A 23,615-nucleotide genomic window follows, 5' to 3' on the forward strand; every position below is an offset into this window, starting at 1 on the left:
AATGTACATGTGTGAAAGGAACTTCAGATTGATGCTTCCACTTCCACCCTTGAGTGTGAATGTGAGGGAGGACTGTGAGGATGTTTTTTTTTTATTTGAGGATGCAGACTGACAGACTGATCCAAGCATTTCCTGGGTTGTCTGTGTTGAATGAGCTCTTATTCCAGCTCTCCAATGTTCTTCACTGTGTAACACTTAGGCACATGCAGTTACACATTTACAGGTGTGGAGACGCAGCAGAGTTAGCTGTTTGAGTTAGCTTGTCTGCCATGTGAGTTTTGTTTATATCTCTGGTGCTTTCAGACTAATTGCTTTGGCCTGAGCTCAACAAGGGCTGGTCAACTCTGTATGTACAGTATTGTATGTGCGTGTGTGTGTGTGTGTGTGTGTGTGTGTGTGCGTGCGCATGCACTACATAGGCCACATCCAGGGCCAAGAGCAGGGTTGTGTTGCCATGGTGAAAATGAAATCCAAAATGCAGAGTTGCAAGGAAACCCCTGATTGGCTGAGGAGCCATGCATGGGATTGTGATGCATGCTGTCAGCTGGCCAATGGGACGCAGGCTGAGCCAGGGCTGTTGCTAAGGGGAGTAGCTTGGAACAGAGTCAGCTGGGTTTTCTCTCTCTTCTCTCTCTCTGTGTCTCCTAGTCAGTTTCTGGCTTGCTCGTCCGTTCTCTCCTGCTGCTCGCTCTGCCTTTGCCCTCATTGACTCCTTCTCCCCCTCCTTCCTGTCTCCCCATCGCTCTCCCCCTACATTTTTTTTTTGCACTTCTACACGTGCAAAAGGGGAAAGAGCACATGTTGAAAAATTCACTGAATATTTCATGCTGCTTGTTGTTTGGGGCTGGGGCCATATCCAAAGAAGCCCTGCACACAGAGTGGTGTGTGTTTGCCTGCATGCATGGAAGTTTGTATGTTTGTGACTGTTTGTTTATTTTATTGTGTGTGTGTGTTTTCTGAGTATGTGCATCGGTCTGGCCTTTTGTTTGTGTGTGATGTCCTTGTCTCTGTGTGTTTTTGTTCATGCTTATTTTGTGTTATTTCTTTGTACCTTCTTTATGTGCTTGGGTTCTCGTGCACTTATACTGTCTCTCTTCCTCTCAGTGTTTGTATCTTTCTAGTCTTTTAGGTGTATGAAAGGGTAATGTGTCTTTGTGTGTGTTTGATGTCTGCGGGTTCATGTCGGGGAGCTCTCCAGGGACAGCTGAAGTGGGGGTGTGTTTGAACGCGAGCCAGGTAGCGTTGGGTACACGCCTGGCATCACGTAGGTCTGAACCCCCTCCACCTCCACCACCACCACCACGACCTTCCCTCCACCCACTCAGTACCCCATACCAAACTGCTGGGCCATTACCACTATTCACTTCACACCCTATATCTCTACCCTGCTGAACACAATTGCTGACCCCTCTACTACAAGTTGTGTTGAGTCGATATTGTAAACAAATAAACATGTGAAATATTCAAAATAATAAATCATGCAAAACAGAAAAGCTATATTTATTCATTGTAAATCCTTAGCTTCCATATAAAAGTGTGGCTTCCAGGATGTGTAAGTGTCTTAGATATACAGTACAGGATGGCTAGTGTCAAGCAATCTGATGACATGTCAATGACATGTTTCAACTCAGTGCTGATGATTCCCATAATGCATGGCTCTGTGTGCTTTAGTGGTTGGCATTGCCAACTCTTGTACAACCATTAACTCTTGTAAGTTTGTTGATTTCTCAGGTTTTTATTTGAGCTTTTCATGCAACCTGGACAATACCTTTACTGATATGTACACTGTACATAAGCATGAGTAAGTGGTGTATTAAAGTCATAACTTTAATGTGGTTTTGTAGTTTTTGTTATTGCTAATGGTGGAGATTGTTCTTCATGAATCAAGGGTTTAAGGATAAGAGAGTGTCGTATATTGTTCAGATGGTAAAGCTCTGAGACAGTTTTGTGATATTTGGCTTTATATATGAAAATGTCTTGCCTTGATGCCACTGTAACAAGTCTCTCAATGTTTAATTTCCCACCTATTGAACATAAAATCAAGTTACAGTGGTCTTCATTTGCCCTCTGTGCCATTTTGTGTGGTAATGACACACATTGTGTAAAGGAGTAGGCTGAGTTATTGCGTGTGCATCCACTCATGAGAATGTGGGTTACCATCAGTCACACAGAGTCATCATCAATTATTTATTTACAACACAGTTGATGGTTGAGTTGTCAACTGTCTGACTTTATTTTTGCAGCATTTGATTAGCACATGTTGGTCTCCAGACAGTGCAAGTGGAGTTTAAAAACTTGATCAAGCTGGATGAATAAGAAGATCTGAGGTATATTATCAGTCATGTTATATTCAGTGGTAGTCAATGATCAAACTTTGCCAAGAGGCAGCAGCAACACAAAGAATGACCTTTTTGTTCGTTTTTGGAAAGGCAGGAATATTGTACGTCACCCCACAAGTGGGCAGAAGCAGAAACAAAGCATTCGCTCTCGCTACACATTTTTCTGTCTCTGCCCCTCCTGTTTCCTTCCTCCTCTCATTTCCTCCTTCCACACTTCCTGTTTCCTGGCTCTCATCCTCTCTTTGTTCAGCTCTCTCTCTCACGGGTAAATTTTTTTCTCCTTCCGCTGTCATTTTTTTTCTACTCTGTGTGTGTGTGTGTGTGTGTATAATGGATCTATTGTGCTGATGGCTGCCAGGGGAATCACTGAAGTGAGGCTTCCTACTTATGAATCAAACTCTGCTAATAGAGATGGCTTTGAGATGACATAACACACAGACACACCGTCCCATAGCCCACAATCATTCATTCATAATAATCCCCACAATCATTTATTCAGAATGAGAGATGAAGGGAGAAGAGGGATGAGTGAAAAATTGCGAGGGAGAGGGTGTCGCTCACTCACTTCATGTGAAAACAAGCAATTACAGGCATTATTAGTCATGTTAGCTGTGTGTGTGGAGCCCCAGCTGGCTCTTAGTTCTTCCACTGGTTTCATTTGGGTTATCACCATGATCCTCGTATAATGATGCATAAGATATAGTGTGCATTTAGGCATAAACGTAGGTGTGTTTTTCAAGAACACACTCACACACGTGCACATGTTTTCCACCTCTGTAACAATGGAAAACATTATACACATGTGCATGGGCACACTCAAAAAGTTTCCTAGTGTGCACTTGTGCAGTCAGTGGGACTTATTGGAAGTGAATCAAGCAGTCAGACTCTGCAGTGGTTTAAAAATAGAAATAACACACACACACACACACACTCAGCTTGCAACTCAGAAATAGAAGAAGCGAAAAGCATCTGAGTAGCTAAGCCCAGTCTCTTTCCCTTTATTTCTTTGTGTTTTTTTTTCTTTTTCCTTCTCTGTCTCATCTGTCCTTTTCTGGCTTTTTGCTTCTCTCCCTCTGCTTGCTGTACACGCCGTCTCAGACAGAAAACAGAGAAAGACACAGCAGAGAAGAAAGAGCAAAGAAGATGTAAGGTAAAGGACTGTGAGCATGAAGGCAAAGAGAGAAGTGTTAAAATGAAAGTGAGCATCGGTTGGAACCAGACATGCCAAGTTTGCATCACCGCAGCGCCACGTGCATGTGTTTGGGTCATAGGCACATGCAAGTGTGTCTGTGTATGTTTGATGTTCTTCAGTGTGTTGTGTGCGTTTAAGCAGCAAAGTCTGCATATATTGAAATGTCTGTGGTAGATAGCAACAGTGAGACTTTGGATGATGGAATTTCAGTAATCTCTCTCTCTCTCTGCTTCACAGGCTAAGATTCAGATGGAGGCAGAAAAAATGAAAGGTTAGGAATAGGAAAGGAAAACTGAAAGAGAGTAACAGATTTAGTGTGAGGGTAGAGCAGGTGTCATGGTGAATAACAGAACACACTGTTACTGCCAATATTTATCTGTTTACACAGAAAAGTTCCCTCACTACTGCAGGTCTTTCCATCTCCTCTGTTTGTGTGTGTGTGTTTTCCATGCAGCACAGTGACAGTTTATTATCCCTCTGATCACTGCTGACTGCCCCTCCACAGAGAGAGAGATGGAGGAGTGATGAAGAAGTAGAAATTTGATGTCAGAGACGATGAGAGAAAGACGGAGGGAGGAGAGAGGGAGGAGAAAGATGAAAGCGAGAGAGGAGATGATTATGCAGTTAAGATAATGCAGGCTTTGAAGAGAGGGAGCTAGAGGGAGAGGAAGGCAACAAAGATGAATTTTCTTTATTCCTCCACCTGCACTCTTTCTATGTCTTCTTCCATTTTGCTGTTTTACTTTTCCTTACTCTCTTTCTTTGTGTCTCTGATATGGAGTTATTTTTATCTCTGATAAAATTTATCAGATTTATTAATATTTCTGTCTGGCTGCCTGTGAAAATGTCGAGCTACATTTTATAATAAAGGTGTAGATGGCAATTCTTCTCTTTCCCCCAAATGAGTCTCAGTAAAAGGAAACACTCAAAATTCAAGTGCAGGCAAATACAACAGGATAAAATACTCCGACTGTGGCTCGCTGCCTTTAATGTGTTGCTGAAATATTATTATTACAAGTTGAACTGCACATGAATGAGACAACAAAAGAAGTGAATACGGCTGAATGTTTCTATGACATCTGAGTTACTGAGATGTGATGTTTAGGGGGCAGAGGATATCAAGGGCAACAATTCACCTTATTCACATAGCCACTCACATTTGATTAAACACTGTACTGATGGAAACAGAAGTAAACTCAGTTAGTCTCCTGACGGAGAAGCCGTCATGTAACTCACTGTTAATCAGTAGTTTGCGTGAATCAGACTTTTTATGAAGAAATGCATTCATGAATTTAGATTTGAGTACATGTTTGCATTAACTGAGAGAAATACTGAGGTTCAAAGTTCATTCTTGACCTAGGCACTTGAGAAAAGTCTCACCACAAAGTCAGTTTAGTAGCTGTTCTGGAGCTTTTGATCACATCACATATCAAGAAATGTGAACATCTATTCCATTTCACCTGGGCAAACTCCATCTGCTTCATCAGCTCCAGAACAGCTACTAAATGGGCCTTGTGGTGAGATTATTTTCTCAACTAAGAGAAATAAGTTTTCAAACCACAAAAACATCACGTGAAGTGTCATTCATTGCTAAAGTCAAGGAGTAGCCTGACAGCATTTCATATTGGAGACGTGCATGTGATGAAGGTCTGCTGAACAGGTGTTCAACCCGTGTTAGACGCATTCATATGAGCCAGCTGTCACATGTTGACCTCAGGTTGGCCATTAGCATGAAGTCCAGCCTGCAATGTAGTTCCAAACACTGATAAACCATAGAACTACACAGAATTACAGTACTTAATCAGCAAATTAATTTTCAGTTCAGTTTCACTTCTGGCTCTTTGTACACAAACACTCTTGCTCACCCACATGTGCATGCTTTCTTTCTCTCTTGCTCGCAATCTCTCTTTTCAAGAGAGAGAGAGAAATTGCTTAAATGTCTTTTTAAAGGTCAGCGTCATGAAATTAGTTTCCATCACTAACAGACAACTCATGACAAAAGCCTGTTCTGTCTCGGTTAGGAGGAGGGTTGTGAAGGAGTTACCATGATGTGTGTTGACCAGATCAGATAAACTACAAATGTTGGCTTGGCCAGTGTCACTGTGTCGGTCTGAACAGAGTCTGAGTCTGACTGTGAAATATTGCATGTATAGCCATGGTACTGACACGAGGCCTGCTTTTCTTAATTCATAAAATGTTGACATTTTTGAGATACAAAGTTTTTCTCCAACAGCAACTGTTGGGCCATAAGTTTAATCATGCATTAACATTAAATGCATGTCTTGAAATGCTCATCCTCCCAACTTTATATTGTTTCTGCAGCACCGAGCATCACTTCACTGCTAGATTTTTTTGGTGGCTGTTTGAATTTAAAACATCAGTCTGTTTTTTTTATTATTTCAAATACTGCGAGGTTCGGCTGAGCACCTGAAGACAGCAGTGATCAGGCTCTCTGTCTCATCAAAAGTCTATCTGTATGAGTGTATGTCATACAGTATGTGTTATGTCAGTCAGTTTATCAGTCTGTGTGTGTGTGTGTGTGTGTGTGTGTATGCTTGTGAGAACGAAAGACAGACAATGTTTCTCATAACAATGTGAGAGACAAGAAGACAAAACAAGTTTCTCATCAAATCTTAAGTTTCCTTTGCTGTTTCTTGTAATCACACACACTTGTCGCACTGAAATACTGTGACATGTTGGAGGAGACATTTGACCAAAAAGCATATTTTTCCTTCCACACACACAAACAACACTAAATTCTAGTTATAGGAAGTGTGCGTTGTATATTTGAACCACTTGTGAAATACATGAGAAATACAGTAGAAAGCAGCAGGTGTTTGTCAGCGCCTGTTCAATATTACTCTGTATTTGAAGACTTTCCATTCGTCTCAAGGTGAAACTGTTTTTTATTTTCGGTGCAATAACAAATGTTTTGTGTAAAATGTACTAGGGCTGCTGCGAATAGTCGATGTAATCGATGACGTCAACGTTGAAAATGCATCAACATCAGTATTTTTAACAGACACGTGGTTTTTCATTGTTTTTCTTTAATATCACTAAGAAATTGCTGTGTCATCACGACAGTGTGGTGGTGCTTAAACAAATGAACACAAACCAAAGGACGCTTCGTGGTATCGCTATTTTTTAGCATAGACTGTAAGCCAGACACAGAAGTCGAAGCTGGGTACACGAAATAAACCAAGTGAGGACACAACTGGGAGAGTATCATAGTTTGGTCCATGAACTGGTTTACTGATTGTGGAGCCGTTTGTCAGGTCTGATCTCCGGATTGGCCACCGCAGCATGACGTCGGGTTGTGTTTCTGAAACCGTGGTGTTGTCTATTCATTAATAATTCATTTTAGTATATTTTTGTCCTTGTAGCTGTTTAATATAAAGCCATAATCTCATCTGCCTGCTACCTTAGAAATTCCATTGAATACGTTTTTTAGAAAATGTTTAGGTTAGAATCTGGGCTTATTTTGCCCGTGTGTTGGAGTTGCCAGTTTAAACCTACAGTTTTGCACTTTAATATGCAAACCTTTGTTTACATTTTGTTTTGTGCTGTATTATACAATGTCATAGTTTGTCAAAATAAAATGAACTCAAATTAAATGGTCAATTAGATTTTTTTGGAGGAAAATGATCATTTAGATTAATTGATTCATCGGTAAAATTGTTGAAAGATTAATCGAAAAAAATCGAGAAAAATTGTCGTTAGTGGCAGCCCTAAAATGTACATGATAGTTCAAGAGAACCAGCTTTTGCAGTTTCTTCTCTCTCCTTTTGTCTCTCAATACTCCACTTTTTCAGTCTCTCTATCTCTCTTTCTGTCACTGGGATTTGACCTTTCAGCCAGTGACCTCATCAATAAGGGGCTCGTTTGGGGGAAGGGCAGGGTCAGGGGTGTGTGTGTGTGTGTGTGTGTGTGTGTGTGTGTGTGTGTGTGTGTCTATGTTTGTGTGTGCATGACCCTGATGGGGCCCCTAGCGCACTTCGATTGAGAGAGGGGGAGACAAGCAGGGAGGGGTCATATGGGCCCCCCATCTTCTGCCATCTTAGGTTTCCGTCTATTGACTGCTGTGGCTGCCCCAGATCTCATGTCTCCTCGTATGTGTGTGTGCGCAGTGTCTGTATCTCCTGTCCTCATGGCAATCTCGCAGGTGGAAAAGACAATCACTCATTATCATCTCTCTTTCTCCCTCTATAAAAATCTCTGCCTGTCTGTGTGTGTCTACTATCTCTCCACCCTCCCTCCCATTCAGTTTCTTCCTCCTCCTCCTTCTCTCCCCCTTCCTGTCTCTGCTCTCTCATCCTTTTATTCCGTCCCACTCTCCCTGCCTTCTTCCCTTCCTCCGGTCAGGTAAGAGGGAGGTGAAGGAGGAGAAGGAGTATTAGCTTCACTGTCTGGAGCCAGTGGTAACCTTATATCTCAACAGAGAGAGACCGACAGAGGAAGGGTTGGTAGTAACTTGAGCTTTAGTGATTGTACATTCAACACAGAGGTCATTTTTGTAGACACTGGATATGTGTGAATACACACATACACACACTCACAGTCTCCACCCTGTGCAAGAATATATGTATACATCTAATAAACCCACATTTAAAAAGCATATTTTCTTCCCCCTATCAGTGATGTCATCTCAATGCAATGTCGCTGTGGCGATTGTCCTCTCCCGTCCTCCGGAAACAGAGGCTCTGAGGTTCGTGGCTGATTGGCTTGTTCAGGCAGCTGGAAAATGGAGTTTAGTCAGCTCTGTTCCCTCGGGCTGCTCCATGCTCTAACACTCACACACCCACACACACAAGTATACATACAATACATGTGCTCAACACAGATAGATGAGCTGGAGGATGAGAGAAGGAGTAAAAGGAAATGGAGAGATTTATAATTAGGGGTAGAAACAAACAAAGCAAAAAAGCTGGAGAATGTGCATGTTTTCAGTTTTGGAAACATAGGATCTCAGTTTTGTTATGCTATTATGGCTGTTAAGGATTATGTACTATTACATGTTTTCAAACCAAATAATAAATCTTTTCAGCATGGTTTGAATGGATGAAACTATTGTTTGTATGTTTTTGGAAGGTATGTACACAGCTCTGGCAATGTGTCTTTTAAGCATACCAGTAAAGTGAGTTAATTCATTAGAAACAGGAAAGGGAGAGAGATACAGAGGCAAAATAGAAACACACAGAGGTTAAAAGGAGTAGAAAAATAGACAGGAAAGAAAACAGAAAGCATTGTGTAGCTTTGAGAAATCTAGAGAGAGAGAGGGAGTGAGAGACTGATATGTGAGGTTTCACTGGGTTTTAATCAGTCATAGCAAGTGATTGTGAGTTCATTAGTGAGCAGCTCTGGGCTGAATGCTGCAGTTGCTTTCTTGTCTTCAAGTTACTTTCAACTAAAGTCAGATTTTTCGCAGCCTCTGCTGCAGCTGCTGAATTGATCCCAGTAAGAATATTTTTAGGTTTTGATTCAGAGAATTTTGCCTTTCACTTTTTCATTGATGTATAATGTGAAGTTTAGAAAACTTGGCCCAGTTTCTCAAAGTTGGCCCAGCCTGTCCTGCTCCCTTGAGTTGGTTCAACTTGGTGACCTGTTGAACACACTGGCATAATTCTTAGACACAGGAGGCGTTCCGAACTCAGCTGATCAGATCTCATTGGCTGAGTTGGAAGCTGATGTAAAATATCCAATTAGTACACACCTATGATCACAGAACAGTTTATTTATTTAGCAGTGATGAGCTCTAACATAACATAAACACACATCTGATGCCTACACAACTGACTGCATAAAATCACAAATCATGCTCATAGTGGTAATTTTCTTCACAAGAATAACATTTAAACATTTAGTGTTTGAATTGTTGAGCTTTAAGTTCAGATCAGAATTTTTTTTTAGATTTTGTTTTCATCTTTATGGTGAGGACAAAATCTTGTGTTTATATAGTGCAATTTCCAAAGATAACCTGTTGATCAGCCAGTGTGGATGGTACCATGACAGCTCTTTACTTAAAATTTCTGATGATAACACCTGAGTGTCTGTATGTGGCAGACTTTGTCTGTGTGTTCAGCAGGTTTGGTCATAACTGCTCATGCTATTATCCAATTCTTCTGTTTATTATAGAACAACTGCTGTTGCAGCTATTGAAAGTATTAGCCCTACGTAACGGTACACTATAGAGCAGAAAATACAAGGTACAAGTACAAGGTAATTTATTTATCATTATACAACACAAGGTTGTACAACGAAATTAAGTTAGTAGTCCCTTCATGCTACACACATATATATATATCCTACAGTTATTTATATGTATACATACACGTATAAACCCAGGAAATAATTCAGTGCATTTTTTGAATTTGCATCTGGACAGCAGCAAAAGATAATGAAGATAATAATATGGTTATTATCTTCACATAAAAATGTTCAACATCTGGAAACACTGTCTATTCACTTTGACGGCACTTGGGCACCAAGCACCATAGATGTAAACACAGAGTCCGCCTCCCCTCATCCTGCCGGAGTCTTGCTCTCCTTCAGCTTAGAACAAGTACTTGATCCGGGATGTTGGTGGAGCAGGTCTCTGCAAAGATGTGGGCACAACAGTCTCAGATTTCCTGTTGCTTGGCCAGCCTGAGTCCCATTTCATCCAAACTGGACATTAGCCAGCTTGGCTCCTATACCGGCTCGTCATCTCCTTCCGGGGCTATCACGCACCCACCGTGGTGTCTGAATTTTTAAATTTGACTTTTCTGAGCATTTCCTAATTTAGTAGCCAGTAATCATCCATAATGCAAAGCTTTCAATTGTGATATTGCTCTGTAGAGCCAATGTCAAAAGCAAAGCTTATTTTAGTCCCAGTATTTACTCCTGTGTCTGTATAATCAGCTCCAGGCCATTCCAGCTCAGATTAGACTGCAGACAGGTTTGTAGCCCCATAGCCACAGCACAGTGCCAAGGTGAACGAGTCTTCACCACGCTGAGGGGACCAGATGTGTCAAGTGGTTGAGCTGGGGGCACAATGGGCCCCCCCGGGCCTGTTGAAGTGCCTTGGTGGGGCCTGGACTTTGGGTCTCTCCACAAACCCACCCCACCCCCCAACCCCCTGTCCCTCTCAGGCCGGGGCTTTTCCTGGGCAGCGTGGCACAGTGTGTGGCCTGGCCCTGGGCCAGAGCAGCCAGCCTCCCTGCCTCTGCCAGCCTCCCTCCCCTGAGACCAAAGACAAAGCTGGGACACAGCCAGACACTCCACGCTCTCTGTTTATCTCTCATCATTCCCCTTCTCTCTCTAGACTCTTTCTTTTTCTCCTCAATCATTAGGGGTCATTCTGTCCCTTTTTTCTTTCTGATTTTTTTTTCTTTATCACACCATCCCATCTCTTTTCCCTGTACACGTTCTTTCTTTTTCTTTCTTTTCCTTTTGTTCTACTCAAATTCATGTTATGTCTCTCTTTCATCTCTTGGTCTTGTTTATCTTACCATCTCTCTCTATGCGCACTGCTCCTAATCTGTCATCAATGTCCAGGGTTTCTCACAAATCATCACACACACACACACACACACACACACACACACACACACACACACACACATTGTTCCTTACACACCCTCATAGGCAAACTTTAACCCCTCTACACACACATACCCAAACACACACAGATTTACAGGTATCAGGCACACACACACAAACGCACAAAGTTCCAACCCACTTTACATTCACACACATTCAGTCTCTCTTCAAGCCCCCACACACAGATGTACTATTGCAGTTTTCCCATATAAACACACATATAGCCCCAACTCAACACATCCCCTTCCCACACCCACACATACACCCCCTCCTTCTCTCTGTGGTGTGTGTATTACAGTGTGCCTGTCATCCTGTCGCTGTGTGTGGGCTCCACATCAAACCAGCTGCCTAACCAATAAAGGCTAGTGCTAGCCACCAGGCTCAGACCGGCTAGTATGCATCACTCATTGAGGGTGTGTGAGTCTGTGTGTGCTCCGTCCTCTACAACCACCCACGGTGCTGCTGCTAACAACTCTGGTTGACTCTGATACTTTATGGGGAGATGAGTGGTTCTTTCTCTCTCCGTCTCTTTGTCACTCTCCCTTCACATCACACTCATTTTCAACTTTCATTTATGTGCTCTCTCTTATTTCCACTCTTTGACTTTCTCTCTTTCCCTCTTTCTTAGTTTTATTTTCCATTTGTTTATTCTTTATTTTCATTATTCTCTCACTATGTTCTCCTATAACTTTCTATTTACCACTCTGTCACTCTGCCGGTCTTGTAATGACTCCGAACCACAAACTTCACATCTCACATGAAAGAACAATACACATGCACACAAGCCTGGGTGCAAAACGTATTGTATATACAAGCATAGACATACCCACAGTTAACTCACACAGCATACTACCTTATTTCCTCTCTACTTTTCAAGAATCTGGCGAATTTAGTTTTTTTTATATTTCAATGCTTTTTCAGTTTCAGAGTCTCTGCTCAAGCTACTATATATAATTCTTGCTGCTTTACATTAGAATTGTGTTTTTCGCTTTAACCCTTGAACACCCACCTATCTGGCAACACTATATTTGGAAGGTTTCAGTTAATATATATACACACACTCTGCATTGTACCTGATTATTTTTACTACAGGAGTTACTTTTGAAAATGTCCTAAAATAGCATCTTTAAATACAGTCAAACACTGCTCTTACTGTTTACAATCACCACTAATTAATGTCCTCTCTCATCCCACACTGAATGATCATTAGATCAGTTTCTGCCCCCCCACCGGCATCCCGTATTTCCGTTTCAGGAAGTTGGCAACCCTACTTATAACCCTCACACCAGCGTTCCCAATTAACACTGAACCAGGCTTCTTTAACAGCCTTTCTTTAAAGAATTGCCCGTCATTTTTTTCTGGTATAGTTTTTCTCCTCACCAGTTGTATAAAACCTGTATGTTTGACTTGTTTTTTTTTTTGCTGATGGGAATAATTACCAAAAAAACAAAATGAAAAGTCTGATCATCTGACTCAGGTTGATGGCCAAAACTACAAAAATAAGAAACCAGAATTTGTCTATAGTGCATGACTGTGTGGTTTTACAACTTATAGCAGAATCATAATCAGTTAATTGTTTGTTATAAAGATGCACTTCAATATATCATCCAAAAGCTGTATGTCAGACACTTGACTTCAGTTGAGGTTGTTTTACCATGTTAACAATATAGGAAAATGTGATCTTAGTTTATTAACTGGTGTCAAAATAAAACATACCATACTAGTGCGTGGACCATTGAGCTCAGGTTACTTTGTTATATATTCCAAATTATGTTTCCCAAGTAGAGAGTACATAGTATAGCACACTAAACACCAGCCATACATAACTCAGTCTGACTTGGACACTGGACAGTTTGTTAAAATTCCCTATTTATTGATATTTATTCATACTTCTATTACTGCTGTGCAATATCCACCGTCTCATAATCATCTAATAAGCTACACTTTATTAGAAAGCTACAGTTCATGCACTATTACTTACTACTTATATTATTACATTGTATTATTATACCATACATACTTATCATCGACCACTAAATCCACTTTGTACTTTATACTTATTTTAATTTTATACTTATATCCACTTGGTACTTAATTTATCTTGCCTGTATTATAGTGTATTATATTCTGATTTGCTTAGAACTTCTATTCCTGTGTGCATTGACGTGATAGTGAGCAGCTGTAACAAAAGAGTTTCCCCTCTGGGATCAATAAAGTATTTCTGATTCTGATTCTTCCATTGCTACTGTGCAAGATACATGCTGATCAGTACGTAACACATTATACATAGACCCACAGCTTCACGGTGTACTTGTGTAAAATTCTGTTATAGTTCAAATGAGTTTAATTATATGGTTCTGTATTAAAGGCTTCAGTTGGATTCTGGTGAGGCTAATGTAGCGCATCATATTACATGATTCTGACATTGTCTATTACAGCTCTCACTGACTTACTTGGGATTACATTCTGTCCCTTCAGGTCAGTCTTTCTTTACAAAGCTGACTGAGACAGCGCTGGCTTGGGATCAGTTTTTACGTTACTTCACAGACAAAAGAGAGAGTGACTACAGGGCAGATAATGGGTTTCTTTTTATCTCTCTTTTCTTTTTCCATCTGTAACTAAAGGGCATGCTGACCTGTTGTGGACTGCTAGTTGCTGTCTATTTGTGTGTGTGTGTGCATGTGCTCTACTGGAGAGAGAAGTGTGTGTGTACAGGGGAGGTAATCTTTTTAATTCTATGCAGTGTTTGAAGTTTTCCTTTGGTCGGCTCCAAACTTTAACATCAAACACTCAGGTCACTCACCCTTCCTTCATCTCTGCGTCTTCCTCCTCCCGTCACCCCCCTCCTCTCGCTCTCTCTCTCTCTCTCTCTCTCTCTGTGTGATCTGGTGAGACTAGCACAGAAGTGTCCTGCAGATAAAGTAGGGGCAAGTAATATTAGACATACTGACGCCCCTACACACACACACACACACATCCTAGAGACAAGAGAGGCATAGCCAAGTAACAGCCTTTGTGCAATGAGTGAAACAATGTGTATGTGTGAGCAGCTGGTACAGCCAGTTGTTTCATCATCACTCTATAACCATGTTTGACACACAGGGCTATTTTTACCCCATAGTCAGACCCGCAACCCGCTGTGACTCACATGTCACTACGAGCCAAACACACACTCACACACACAAACTGAGGATTTCCACTGAGATGCACATGGTGGTGAAAAAGTCTCACACACTTGTCCACTGCCCAAGTAACAAAGATATACATTTGCCTCTTTTGCTACGTTGACTGTTTGTGTGTGTGTGTGTGTGTCTGTCATGTGCCTCTCAGGTAGACGATGAACAGCTGCATGTGATTTGTGTTTGTGTATCTGACAGCGGCATTCCCTTCTCTCTCTCCTGTCTGGATTCATTGTGAGCCCTCCTTTTCATTCGCCAGCTATCAAAGCACTGACCAAATGACAAACACACGCGCACACACACACACACACGCACACAATGCCACATTCACTACACATACTACTTCTTTTGTGTCTTGGTCTAAGAGGAGCCAGATGTGAAGTAGCACATGCTTGTGTTCCCCAAACTGGTGGGTGTGTGTGTGTGTGTGTGTGTGTGTTCCTGTGTCTTTTAGCATTTTATATGTGTGTGCCTGTTCCTTTGTGTTTGTAGGTTTTCTTTGTTCCTGGGTGTTTCTTTTAACTGTACGCACGTTTCTGTACTTGTGGGCATGCAGTATGTCAGCATACTGTACATGATCATGAGTAAAGGTTTGTGTGTGTGTGTGTGCTGTGTGTCTCCTGGTTACGGGGCTCATTGTTTTGTCTAAACCTCCAGTCTTTTCTCTTTAGGCATGCTGACTCAGCTAATCTGGAGCATTTAATAGGGTGTGTGTTGCAGATCCGGCAGCGTTTAATAGGGTCTGTGTGCTTTCTGGGCTCAGATTCATGGCCCAGTCAGCCAACAAGTCTCTGAACACAGTGAGTGTGTGTGTGTATGTGTGTGTGTGTGTGTGTGGCTTGTGTGTGTACTGTGATACCATTTTAACACAAGTCATTACAGTATATGTGTTGACAGAAGTATCCTAGAAAAATATTAACTGTATATTTGGTCATTTCTATAGGTGGACTGAAGGGGTGTGTGTGCACATGTGTGCAATAATGTATTGACCTTGTCTCTTATTGCCATTTCCCAGAAGGTTGATGAATAAATGAAGGCATGACGACTCACTCACTCACTCACTCACTCACTCACTCACTCACTCACACAAAGCTATCTCCTACTCTGTTTGCAGGGCCATATTTGCACAGTGGAATAATGTTGGTTTTCCTGCGATACTCACCCAGAATTCTACCTTTTCTGTGCTTCTGCATTTCTGTACATTTTCTAGATATGTGTGATGTGTGTGTGTGGTAAACTAGGCAACTTCCCCCCCATCATGGTGGCCCCTATGCTTGGAGCTTGTTTTGTGTTTCATAGCCTCCTTGGTTGTGTTTCCAAACTGCATCCAAGGCTCCTGGTGCAGATTTTAGTTCAGAGTTTAACACTGCAGCTCCACATGCTTGCAGAGAAACTCTCATAACTCAAGATCTGAACACTGTACAGGCCATATATACTTTTTTTTTTTCATCTTGGAGTCCCTTTGCATCCATTTGCTCTTACCTGTTGTTGTGCATTTTTCAACTCTTGTACTGTTTTGTATCCTAATAACTACAGTAAACTCGTATAGAAAAAGTGGGATTGAGGATAATCTAGAAGACTGTTTTCACATGTTTCACAAGTTTCTTTATGCTCACCTTAATTTTAAATTTAAGATGTGTACATAGTAGCATGATTTTGTGACATCACAACTAGCTTGTAAGCCAATCCTGGTCCAATATGCAGCTTACTGTTGGGCCTCACCACGTGTGGGGAGACAAAGACAGCGGCCTAGAAAATCTAAAGCCTTCATTAAGAGGCTTGAATGGAAAATAAAGGCCAAAACAGTGAAACTGCGCCAGATCTCCACTAGCCATTAATTCAAACTCAGATGTGATAATTTGTTTGAATCCCAGCGCACAGCTATGATGTCATCACCTCTATAAAGCCCGCTGCATCGGATCATTAGTCATCCTTCCACTGTAACCTCAGTAACTTGACATTTGACAGGTGACATTTGGAGAGTCTTTACTCGCTGGATGAGCGACAGTTTTGTGTTTGCTGCCCTCGAAGGAACAGTTTCGGCCTGGAAACCGACATTGCGGACCTGGCCACATCAGAATCCAAGCCTGAGAGAAACTCCGCCAGATAATCCAACGGACTGATACATTACTTAAGATCACTACCAAAAGCAATCTCAAGTAAGAGGCTTGTATCAGGGTAGAGATAGGTTTATAACTGTGTGTTATTTCACCTGAGCTTCATTATTGTGAATAGTGTTTTTGCATTATTGTGGAAATTAACAGACCGCCGTGTCTTAATTGCTGTGTGTCTTTCTTTGTTAGCATTTTCCATTTTGTATTTTTTGTATTTTAATCTCAGGTGACTTCAACCATGTCAGTGTTTCAACAACACTTGACAATTTCACCCAGTATGTGAGTTGTCCTACTAGAGAAGAGAGGACACTGGACCTGCTGTATGCTAACATTAAGGATGCATACAGCTCTTTCCCCCTCCCCCCCTTTGATAGGTCAGACCATAACCTGGTTCACCTCAAACCCTGCTATGTGCCTTTGGTTAAAAGGCACCCTGCGATCACAAGGACAGTGAGGAGATGGTCAGAGGAGGCCTATGAGACACTTCAGGGATGTTTTGAGGTGACAAACTGGGATTCACTCTTTGAACCATGGAGAGGACATTGATGGCTTACTGAGTGCATCACTGGCTACATTAACTTCTGTGTGGACTGCAATGTCCTAACTAAGATTGTCCATTGTTATCCAAATAACAAACTGTGGGTAACAAAGGACATCAAAGACATCCTGAATGCCAAGAGGAGGGCCTTTACTGATGGTAATAGGGAGGAGGTGAGGGCAATCCAGGCTGACCTGAAGGTGAAAATCAGTGAGGCCAAGGAGAAGTTTCAGAGGAAGCTGGAGTGGAAACTCCAGCAGAAAAACATGTGAGAGGTCTGGAGCAGCATGAAGAGCATCACTCGGCTTCAGACCGAGTGGCAGCAAAGGAGTTGAAGGCAGCTTGGACAGGGCCAACGAACTGAATCTGTTCTTTAACAGATTCGACACACCGGCTCCTACTCATCCCCCCTCTAACTCAGCTGCTGTCTGCCCTCAGACTCCTCTGAGTACTCTGCTCCCCCCTCCTCCATCTTCCTGGGAGAGTCCTACTCCCCCCTCAACTGGCTCTCAGGCTAACGGCCCGCTCCAGACTGACGACTCCCCCCCCCTCCCCTGCCTGTTACCTCTGCTGTGTGCCTGACTGCTGACCAGGTGAGAGGACAGCTGATGAAACTCCACTCAAACAAGGCTGCAGGCCCCGATGGCGTTTGCTCCGGGGTGCTAAAAGTCTGTGCCCCCCAGCTATGTGGAGTCCTTCAACATGTCTTCAACCTGAGCCTGAGTCTTCGAGGGGTCCCTGTTCTGTGGAAGACATCTTGCCTTGTTCTTGTGCCGAAGACGCCGTTTCCCAGTGGCTCCAAGGACTCCACGGACCTCCCACATAATGAAGACCCTGGAGAGACTGGTGCTGGAACAGCTGCTGCCCATGGTCAGACCCCTCCTGGACCCCCTTTAGTTTGCCTACCAGCCCCGGCTGGGAGTTGAGGGTGTCATCATCTTACTGCTGAACAGCATCTACACCACAGACTTCAGCTACCACACAGAGTCCTGCCACCTTCAGATGTTTTCTGATGACTCTGCTGTAGTGGGATGTATCAGCAGTTGATCAAACTGATCAAACTGAGTACAGGGCTGTGGTGGGGAACTTTGTCTCATGGTGTGAGCAGAACCATCTGCAGCTCAATGCGAGCTGGTTGTAGATCTACGAAGGGCCAAGGTACCGGGGCCCCCGGTTTCCATCCAGGGGGTCAGTGTGGACATTGTACAGGATTACAAGTACCTGGGAGTACACATGGACAATAAACTGGACTGGGCTAAGAACACTCAAGCTCTTTACAGGAAGGGCCAGAGCCGCCTCTATTTTCTGAGGAGGCTGAGGTCCTTCAACATCTGCCGGACAATGCTAGGCTCAACAAACTGATCTGTAAGGCCACTAACATTGTGGGGGTGGAGCTGGACTCTCTGGCGGTGGTGGAGAGGAGGATGCTGGCCAAACTACATGCCATCTTGGACAGTGTCTGCCACCCACTCCATGACGTGCTGGTCAAACAAAGGAGTACCTTCAGCGAAAGACTCATCCCCCCCTAAATGCACCACAGAGCGCCACAGGAAGTCATTCCTGCCTGTGGCTATCAAACTCTTTAAATCCTCCCTCTAAGGGTCAGTCTATATGACCCTAGGTCACTAAACTGGACATAGGATCATTAACATCACTGCAATACTTGAAATAATTGCACAATATTCTCTGTTAAATACTCCTGTGCAATATACTCTAAAAGAGTTTCCCCTTGGGGATCAATAAAGTATTTCTGATTCTGATTCTGAAACTCCCACCAACACCCACTGTCATGCCTCTCATGCTGACATAGACCCTCTCATTTACAGTGGGTCTAAGAAATGCTCACACTCACTCTCTCTGTCATACACACTCACACACACACACACACACAAATGCAGAGCAGTGTGGTGGGAGTGGTCAGTAAGATGAAGTGCCAGACCACTGCTGAGGTCATGAGGGTTAGAGCTCTGTGGGGTCAAAGGTCAGGCCAGACAGTGAGGCCTCTGCACGTGTCCAAAGCAGGTGTCATAGCAACCAGGCCAGGCAAAGGGAGGTGATGTTTACAAATGCACACTGGAAGAAATAAATGTAAGCAGTAAGAGTCAAACTCACATTCTCTCACACACACAAATTTAGAACCATTATGCAACAATTGCTCCAGCATATTGAACCAGTTGTGGGATTTTCCTTCCCAGTCTGATTTAGTGCTTTTGCGTCATTTGGTCGTCTCCACCCACTGAATTTCATTGCATTTCATCCTCTAATTAGTACAACAAAAAGTATGAATGCAGAACACCACCACCCACTGTATATTCACACTCACATTATGTGTCGTGATGCACTAAAGGCGCATTTTCACTTCAAGTACCTGGAACTTTTATTCCCAGGAACTACTTTTCAAGGAACTAAAAGTTCCTTCAGCCCATTGCTGTCTGCGTTTCCACCGCAGTCTGAAGACCCGCGAAGATTGGGCAAATTACACCAGTTAGGTTACACCCATCACACAGCTACATAACTCTATTGTTTTCATTTATTAAACACATCACCTGCAATTCAGCATAAGGGCCTTTGCTTATTTTAACCTATGCACTCTCACCATTAACATATTATTTTTACATATATAGAGCCACTATACATAGTTTGTTTCCACAGCTATTTAATTATCAGCAGAAATATAAATGTGCAAAATACAGTGTTTGTTTGTTTCAGTAGGAGACATGGGACGAGGGCTGCTGGTGGTCACAGAAGTAAACACACTAGTCTCTGCAGTGTGCCCGCCCCTTTCATCTGAAACACATGTTGAAAAAAAATTTACGTTGTGTCTCACTGCGACAACATTAACAAGATGTCATTTTGTACGATCGATTTAGCCAACCCTTGCCTTAACGAACACCGTGATTCTACACCATGAGTGGTTGGCTTTAGCATGTAGCTAACGTTACCTTTTGGCTAGGGTAGCAATAGCATGACAACAGTTAGCGTTATAGCATTTAACAAGCATCATACCTTCAACCAACTACATCTGTTTCCATGTCTTCCACCACGGCTTCCAACAGCGCAGTGGCTCAGCTACTGCGCTGAGTACAGTGCTGTGGCCAGAGAAGGCTGGCCTGTGACCCGGCAATGCATCGATCCAGACGCTCAAACCACTTTTTGCTCCGCCGGTCGGAGCTCGACCAATCAAATGTGTTCAGCACAGCAAGCCCCACCCCCTGAAAGTTCCTGCGGTGGAAACGCAGCTTAAGTGACAAAACTGACTAAACAGCACATTTGGCTGCAACTTTCCCAGAAATTTTCCAAAAGCCAACACGCCTTTGTTTAACTTAATATTGGTTTCTTTTTAGAACATAAACTTGCATTACATTGCCTTTTACACTGTGTAAAGTTACACATTTAACCTGCAGAGTTGCTCCTTTAACAGTTCAGTGCCTGTACTGAAACATTTCTTGGCTGCCATCATGACTTACTCAGTTAGTGGCATCTGTGTACCTGTAATTTGTGTGATGGAAAGTCTGGTCATTGACTGGTCATGGTTTGTGTTTTTGCCTTTGTCTGCATTATTTCACTGTCAAGACCTGGCCCACAAGTAAAGACATTGCCACAGCTCTCATTAAGACCACTATAACTCATAATAATGGCTGTCATGAACCCAAGTGAGCTGCGGCCTTATTAGGAAGTATAAATCACAAGGTGGTAGGTCACTCTTGCCTCTTGTGTATTTATAACACCTATTCATATCCTATAATTAAATTACATACATCCCAACAAACAATTACTTTTTTAGTTATGCTTCATCCAATTTTGACATTTATCTACAGCTTTACTGTCACATGGTTTAGCCTACATGAAAATGAAAAGTTTTAGAATGACTTTACTCCTAGGGTGTCTTGTAATTACTGTTGACAGTTAAGTTATAAGAAGTGTTGAAGTTGTTTATATTTTTCACATGTACCTGAATTTTTATACATCTCTGCTTTAAGTGTACATTTTCACACATGGTATTTATAAAGGTATTTTTTTTCTAATTTAAAGAGAAAATTACCACATGTAGTACATAGCAAGTAGACAACTTTTATGTGGGCTTACAGGTTTAAGGTCACTATGATTTAAGTAAGCAATAAATTCCTTCATGCCCTGTCTATGTCCTTCTCAGACACAGACACACACACACACACACACACACACACACACACACACACACACACACACACACACACATATAATGACTTGTGCAATTTTGAGGTTAGGGAGTCAGACATCAAAGCCAAGCAGACAGCCAAGTCGGTAGCCAGTTTCAGACATGCACTTTACTCCATAGATGTGCTGGTAATTTTACGTTTTTGAGTCATTTTTATGCAAAGGTCACCCGGGCAATCTTACTATATACGACCTGATAACATTTCTGTAACACTGCTAAAGGGCCCAAGTGTGAATTGAATGCAATAACAAAAAAGCTACAGCAGAAATAAGTTCATATATACACATTAGAGAGATATTGCATACACATCTTGTTCAATCGAGATAACACTTTGATGACTTAATTAACATTTCTTATGCACAGGGAAATAAAATTAGTTAAATAAACAATAAAATGTCACAAATGAGCCAGTTGTAAGTTGTAGAGATGTTGTTGCTGAGGAGAGGCTTTGAAAATGGCTTCCAGTGATGTTTATGATGTTTGGTACCATTGCACAGGCACCATCAAGTTTTGATATCTCACTTACTATCCAGACCAGTGTTTAAATTGTCAAAATCACACGAGTATTTTTAGTATTTTTGTCTTGCTATTGGGATTTGAGATTTGAATTATTACCTTCACTCTACTTGCAGCTAGACCTGTTGTCTGTCATGTCTAGCGCTCTCTCTCCCTCTCATGCATACACACAGATCCACTTCGTCAGCAGTATATTGTCTCTCCTGTCTTTTCTTCATTGATTAGTTAAGCGGTAGAATGTGGGAATAGTCACACTTCCTCAATCCTGTTTCCCACACAGCCTCCATACCACACCCACACAAACAGTACAGTATACACACAGAGACAATAGACGTGTGAGAGCTACACGTTCACATTTTATACAATGTTTAATTTGTCTAATACAGTAATTCTAAATGAGAAATGGAGTGGGAAAAGGTGAAGTGAAGTCAGAAAGGAAAACAAATCAAGTTAGTAAGACATGACGACGGGACTAAAGAGATGGAGCAGATTGGAAAAGAGACAAAGAGAGAAATGGACAGAGATGAGAGCATATGGATGGGGGAGGGAGACCGGATGAATAGAGGGAACTAATTAAAGAAAGTAGAATTTTAGTTGGGTGTTGATTCCATGAGGAGTAATGGTCCCAGGTGTGTGAGATGAGGGGAAACAGAGGAGATGAGGGAAGGGGAAGAAAACTAGGTCCCCATACACCATATGTTCTCCATCTTCCCCTCTTTCTTCTCACTCTTTCATTCCCTTTCATTTCAGGCTTTGCACTGGCTCACTGAGAAAAGCTGATCTTGGATTGCTTTTCTTCTCTTTGCACATCTTCCTCACCGTTCTATCAGCTATTGTAGTGTACTGCAGGTTAAGTAAAGTGGTGGGATCGAATGGGCAGTGGTGTGGACACGGAGTGATTGTTTGGCTGTTTGCATATGCTTTTGTGTGCATTTCAGAAAGGCTCAATAGCTTCCATAATTTGTCCTCACAATCTAGGGTGTGTTTATTGGGGATTTCTATTTCCTGCTTCCTCTGTAGATATGGATTTCAGTATTTGTCTTGCACATTGTCTTTTTATTGTTCACCTTGTCCTGTGTTTACATTACTTATTGTTTGAAGGTGGATTTCTCTGTATGCATTGGGTAAGACTGCAGCTTTGCCAAAGTACAACAGGTTTGGTCACTAAAAGTTGAAATGTAATTTGCAGGTTGTACTTTGTCCTTCAGATTTGTGAGTGCAGTACAAGTCCACGTATACTAGTGTTTCATTCCTTGACCACAGTACAGGAACAGACCATGAGTTTAAAATGACATGTCATCTAGAAATAGCAGCTAAACTCACTTTACTACACCCTTCCCTCAACGCAGCCACACTCTGGCCGGATAAGCAACCCCCCCATCACAGATCTCTCCACCCCGTCATGAAATGCAAGCTGCTCTCATTGTACATTCCACTCAGAGGAATGAGCTAACTCCCCTGTAAATTAGAGAGCGGGGGCTAGTCATTGTTTTCTGCCAAACAAAGGCAGTTAGCAAACAGGAGTGGAGCAGCTTCCAACCGGTGATTAGTTGGGCTTACTGGCCGGGGACCTGGAGGGAAGCTGCTGCTGTGTCACCAGGTTGGAGTGCCTCAAGGCTCCATCCCGGAGCCCTTCTTTGGTCTCTTTTTTCCCCCTCTCTGTTGTGACTGTGTGCATGTGTGTCTGTATGTGTGCCCATGTGTGGGCCCTCGGGCTGTTGTCAGGCAGATCACGGAAGCTGTTGTGAGTTAGCCCGGCTGTCTATGTCTACCTACATGCCTCTGCTCCCTAAAAAAAGGAGAATGAAAGGAGGAAAAGGAAAGGAGGGAGACAGGGGATGGGGGGAGGGGGGTTACAACAGTGATGGAGCGAGCACATTCCTCGACGTGCACAAAACATGTCCGCAGGGGGAACTGCAAGCCCAGCAAGATTCACAGACTTCTAACTTCTTAAAACAAGA

At 42.4% G+C, this 23,615-nt stretch overlaps 1 protein-coding gene and 1 long non-coding RNA gene across 2 annotated transcripts in view; one reads left to right on the forward strand and one right to left on the reverse strand.

Annotated features, from left to right (window-relative positions):
• kdm6ba (lysine (K)-specific demethylase 6B, a) overlaps positions 1 to 23,615 on the forward strand; it is a 108,372-nt gene that overhangs the window by 17,780 nt on the left and 66,977 nt on the right. The window lies entirely within an intron of this gene.
• LOC122869658 lies at positions 7,875 to 21,817 on the reverse strand. The gene is made up of 3 exons (XR_006376377.1): positions 21,754 to 21,817; positions 13,913 to 14,019; positions 7,875 to 8,380 (listed from the first exon to the last, which is right to left on the reverse strand). It is a non-coding gene; the product is annotated as an uncharacterized LOC122869658 (long non-coding RNA).

Source organism: Siniperca chuatsi, linkage group LG22 (assembly GCF_020085105.1).
Source record: "Siniperca chuatsi isolate FFG_IHB_CAS linkage group LG22, ASM2008510v1, whole genome shotgun sequence".
Lineage (NCBI taxonomy): Eukaryota > Metazoa > Chordata > Actinopteri > Centrarchiformes > Sinipercidae > Siniperca > Siniperca chuatsi.